Source organism: Colobus angolensis, unplaced genomic scaffold, assembly GCF_000951035.1.
Source record: "Colobus angolensis palliatus isolate OR3802 unplaced genomic scaffold, Cang.pa_1.0 Scaffold87, whole genome shotgun sequence".
Lineage (NCBI taxonomy): Eukaryota > Metazoa > Chordata > Mammalia > Primates > Cercopithecidae > Colobus > Colobus angolensis.
Genome location: NW_012122598.1, coordinates 5119830 through 5125580, shown reverse-complemented (window position 1 = coordinate 5125580; position 5751 = coordinate 5119830). Strand labels below are relative to the sequence as shown.

Here is a 5751-nt window from a genome sequence, read left to right as displayed (position 1 = left end):
ATTGGGTGCATATATATTTAGGATAGTTAGCTCTTCTTGTTGCATTGATCCATTTACCATTTAGTAATGCTCTTCTTTGTCTTTTTCCATCTTTGTTGGTTTAAAGTCTGTTTTATCAGAGACTAGGATTGCAACCCCAGCTTTTTTTGCTTTCCATTTTCTTTTCTCCATCCCTTTATTTTGAGCCTATGTGTTTCTTTGCACATGAGATAGGTCTCCTAAGTACAGCACACCAATGGGTCTTGACTCTTTATCCAATTTGCCCGTTTGTGTCTCTTAATTGGGGCATTTAGCCCATTTATATTTAAGGTTAATCTTGTTATGTGTGAATTTGATCTTGTCATTATGATGCTAGTTGGTTATTTTGTCCATTAGTTGATGCAGTTTCTTCATAGTGTCGATGGTCTTTATAATTTGGTATGTTTTTGCAGTGGCTGGTACCGGTTTTTCCTTTCCATATTTAGTGCTTCCTTCAGGAGCTCTTGTAAGGCAGGTCTGCTGGTGACAAAACCTCTCAGCATTTGCTTGTCTGTAAAGGATTTTAATTCTTGTTCGCTAAGAAGCTTAGTTTGGCTGGATATGAAATTCTGGTTGAAAATTCTTTTCTTTAAGAATGTTGAATATTGGCCCCCACTCTCTTCTGGTTTGTAGAGTTTCTGCAGCGAGATCCGCCGTTAGTCTGATGGGCTTCCCTTTGTGGGTAACTTGACCTTTCTCCCTGGTTGCCCTTAACATTTTTTCCTGCATTTCAACCTTGGTGAACTTGATGATTATGTGTCTTGGAGTTGCTCTTCTCAATCAGTATCTTTGTGGTGGTCTCTGTATTTCCTGAATTTCAATGTTGGCCTGTCTTGCTAGGTTGGGGAAGTTCTCCTGGATAATATCCTGAAGAGTGTTTCCACCTCGGTTCCATTCTTCCTGTGACTTTCAGGTACACCAATCAAACATAAGTTTGGTCTTTTCACATAGTCCCATATTTCTTGGATGCTTTGTTCATTCCTTTTTATTCTTTATTCTCTAATCTTGTCTTCACACTTTATTTCATTAAGTTGATCTTCAGTCTCTTATATTTTTTCTTCTGCTTGATTGATTCAGCTATTGATACCTGTGTGTGCTTCACGAAGTTCTGGTGCAGTGTTTTTTAGCTCCATCAGGTCATTTATGTTCTTCTCTAAACTGGTTATTCTAGTTAGCAATTCCTCTAACCTTTTTTTAAGGTTCTTAGCTTCCTTGCATTGGGTTAAAACATGCTCCTTTAGCTCAGAAGAGTTTGTTATTATCCACCTTCTGAAGCCTACTACTGTCAATTCATCAAACTCATTCTCTGTGCAGTTTTGTTTCCTTGCTGGTGAGGAATTGTGATCCTTTGGAGGAGAAGAGGCATTCGGGTTTCTGGAATTTTCAGCCTTTTTGTGCTGGTTTTTCCTCATCTTCATGGATTTATCTACCTTTGTTCTTTGATGTTGGTGACCCTTGGATGGGATTTCTGTGTGGGCATCCTTTTTGTTGATGTTGATGCTATTCCTTTTTGTTTGATGCTATTCCTTTTTGTTTGTTAGTTTTCCTTTTAACAGTCAGGCCCCTCTGCTTGCAGGTCTGCTGGAGTTTGCTGGAGGTTCACTCCAGACCCTCTTTGCCTGGGTATCACCAGCCGAGGCTGCAGAACAGCAAAGATTGCTGCCTGTTCCTTCCTCTGGAAGCTTCTTCCTAGAGGGGCACTTGCCAGATGCCAGCCAGACCTCTCCTGTATGAGGTGTCTGTTGACCCCTGCTGGGAGGTGTCTCCCTGTCAGGAGACATGGGGGTCAGGGACCCACTTGAAGAGGCAGTCTGTCTGTTAGCAGAGCTCAAGTGCTGTACTGGGAGATCCGCTGCTCTCTTCAGAGACTGCAGGCAGGAATGTTTAAGTCTGTTGAGGCTGCACCCACAGCCGCCCTTTCCCCCAGGTGCTCTGTCCCAGGGAGATGGTAGTTTTATCTATAAGCTCCTGACTGCAGCTGCTGCCTTTCTTTCAGAGATGCCTTGCCCAGAGAGGAGGAATCTAGAGAGGGAGTCTGGCTACAACAGCTTTGCCAACCTGCAGTGGGCTCTGCCCAACTTGAACTTCCTGGTGGCTTTGTTTACACCATAAGGGGAAAACTACCTACTTAAGCCTCAGTAATGGTGGACGCCCCTCTCCCCACCAAGCTCAAGCATCTGAGGTCGACTTCAGACTGCCGTGCTGGAAGCGAGAATTTCAGGCCAGTGGATCTTAGCTTGCTGGGGTCTGTGGGGGTGGGATCTGCTGAGCTAGACCACTTGGCTCCCTGGCATCAGCCTCCTTTCCAGAAGAGTGAACAATTCATTCTCACTGGCATTCCAGGCACCACCAGGGTGTGGAAAAAGAAAAAAAAAGAAAAAAAAATCTTCAGCTAGCTCGGTGTCTGCCCAAATGGCCACCCAGTTTTGTGCTTGAAACCCAGTGCCCTAGTGGTGTAGACACCCGAGGGAATCTCCTGGTCTATGTGTTGCAAAGACCATGGGAAAATCATAGTATCTGGGTCTGGGTGCAATGTTCCTCACGACACGGCCCCTCCTGGCTTTTCTTGGCTAGGGGAGGGAGTTCCCCAACCCCTTGTGCTTCCTGGGTGAGGCAACACCCCATCCTGCTTCAGCTTGCCCTCCGTGGGCTGCACCCACTGTCTAACCAGTCCCAATGAGATTAGCTGGTTACATAAGTGGGAAATGCAGAAATCACCCACCTTCTGTGTTGATCTCGCTGTGAACTGCAGACCAGAGCTGTTGCTGTTCGGCCATTTTTGCATTCTTTTCTTTTTACATGAAGATCTTTCTTTAACACTGTTTGTAGAACCTGTCTAGTTCTACCAAGTTCTAGTGAATTTCCTCAGTTTTGTTTGTCTGGGAAAGACATTATCTGTCTTTCATGTTTGAAGGAAAGCTTTGTTGTGTGCAATATATTCTTAGTGTCAGTTTTTTTCTTCAGCATTTCAAATATGTCATCCTGCTCTTTCCTGCTTTGCATGGTTTCCACTGAGAAGGCTGTTTCCCTACAAATTAAAGCTTCATTATATGTTATTTCCTTCTTTTCTCTTGATGCTTTTAGGATCTTCTCTTTGTCCTCAAGCTTTGAGAGTTTGACTAATTTTTGTTTTAGTATAGTCTTGTTTTTCTTGAATCTGTTAAGGTGTTTATGAACTTCCTGTGCCTGGATATTTATATCTTTGTCTAGGTTTGGAAAGTTTGGTGTTTTTTCTTTAAAAAAAAAAAAAGACATTTATTCAGCATCATGATCAGGCTATTACATTTAGCAACAACAGCATGGGTGCAAAAAACAAAAAAAATCTACATTAAAAACTTTTGTTCAAATGTTTTACATTTTCCACAGAACAGAAACTAAAATAACCTGTATACAATTAGTCACAAATACAGTCCTTGAGTTTTTTTGCCCATACACATGAGTATTTGTCTAAAACACGTCTTCTTTGTAGCAGCTAGGCCCTGCCATCACTGTGCTTGGCTGAGTTCACAAATCTTGTAACCTGTAGCTTCCCTGTCACTTCTCTGGCTCTCCTCTCCTACTAAGCTTTTTTTCCTAATTAAAATCTTCTACCACTGCCATAGCCACTGCTGCTACTGGAACTGCCACAGCCACCTTGGTTCTGTGGTTTGGCAAAGTATTGGTCTCTGTCACCATAGGGGCCAGAGCTTCTGCCTCCAAAGTTTCCTCCTTTCATAGGTCCAAAATTTGAAGACTGATTGTTGTAATTGCCAAAATCATTGTAGGTTCCACCACCTCCAAAATTGCTTCCATCATTACCAAATCCATTATAGTCATCCCCACTGCCACTATATCCACCATCACTATGGCTGCCACCAAAGCCACCATGACCACTGAAGTTTCTTCTATGACTAAAGTTGTCATTCCCATCAAAACAACCTCCAGGACCACCACCAAAGTTTACAGAAGCACTTCGACCTCTTTGGATGAAGCACTAGCCATCTCTTGCTTTGACAGGGCTTTCCTAACTTCACAGCTGTGGTCACTCACAGTACGTTATTTCTGAATGACATTCTTATCCACGGAGTCGTGGTCATCAAAGGTTACAATAGCAAAGCCCCTTTTCTTGCCACTGCCTCAGTCAGTCATGATTTCAATCACTTCAATTTTTCCATACTGTTCAAAATAATCTTAGGTGATGTTCTTCAGTGTCTTCTTTAAGGCCACGAACAAATATCTTTTTCACAGTTAGGTGGGCACCTGGTCTTTGAGAATCTTCTTTTGAGACAGCTCTCTTTGGTTCCACAACTCTTCCATCCACCTTGTGTGGCCTTGCATTCATGGCTGCATCCACCTCCTCCACAGTGGCATATGTAACAAACCCAAAGCCCCTGGAGCACTTGGTGTTTGGATCTCTCATTACCACACAGTCCATGAGTGTTCCCCATTGCTCAAAATGGCTCCTCAGGCTCTTATCGGTTGTTTCAAAGCTCAACCCTCCAATGAAACATTTCCTCAGCTGTTTGGGCTCTTTAGGAGACTCTGACTTAGACATGACAGCAGGGAGGAGAGAGACTTAAACGATACTTTTTCAGCGTCATCTACAGGCAGAAAGGCGAATAAACTACATATTTATTGCTCTTTCTCAACTCCCTCTTGAATGTCAACATTTCTTAAATTTGCCTTTTTTTTTAAGGTTAATCCACATATCTTGTAAGCATTCTTCATTTCTTTTTGTTCCTGTTTCTTCTATGGCTGTTTTCAAGTATGCTGTCTTTGAATTTATTCCTTTTTTTTTTTTTTTTTGCTTGATTTATTCTGCTACTGAGAGACTCATAAGCTTTTTTCAGTTCTGTAAATGTATTTCCAAGTCCCAGCATTTCCGTTTGATTTTTCAAATTTCAATCTTTTTGTTTAATTTACCTGAAAAACTTCTGAATTGCTTAATGGTTAATCTTGGAGTTTGTTGAGTTTCCTTAGATGTGCTGTTTTGAATTGTTCATCTAAAAGCTCACACATTGCCGTCTCACTAGTGTCAATCACTGGCTCCTTGCTTTGTCCATTTGGGGAAGCTATGATTTCATGTTTGCTTTTATTTTTTCTAGACTTATATCTATGAAAGATTAGTGATTTATTCCAGTCTTTGCTGGCTGGCTTGCTTTGATATTTCTATGGTATGTTTGTTTAGAAGCTCTTTGAAGTTTGCCTGTTGAGCACCCTTAATCCTAGATCATTGCCTACTTATCGGCACTAGATAGCACCTTAAGCCCAGGATTACCTCAATTCTTGGTCACTTTTGGAGAACTACCCATCCAAGATAAAGGGGTTTCCAAAGGGAATACCCTGGTTGTGTGGGAAGGCTGGCTAGGGAAGCCTGGCTAGAAGCTCTTGCTCAGAGTACCCATGATGCATGCCTCCTCCAGCATGGTGCTGCTGAAAGCCACTCTTATTTGGCATCCCTTTTGGTTGAGATAAAGAGCAGAATTTTCCATGTTGGGGTTGCTAGTCACATCTCCCTTCTTTATCTCTAGCTTCCCTCAAAATGTTTCCTCCCTATAGGCACTTACATTATTTTTGTGGGTTGAGACACAGTTTTCCTGTGAGAGTACAAGATAGTGTGGAAGCTGACTGTCTGCCTCAGTCTGACTTTTTCTAGTGTAGAAACTGTGAGTCCAGGGGGAATTGTCCATGCACAGTGCCCAGCAGATTTGGGGAGAGTCCATTCATCTTAGTGTCCACTTGAAGTTCTTTTTA

The 5751-nt window shown here is 42.3% G+C and overlaps 1 pseudogene; it reads right to left on the bottom strand.

Annotated features, from left to right (window-relative positions):
• Window positions 1-3595: 3595 nt before the first annotated feature.
• Window positions 3596-4552, bottom strand: LOC105503648 (annotated as a pseudogene).
• Window positions 4553-5751: the final 1199 nt, after the last annotated feature.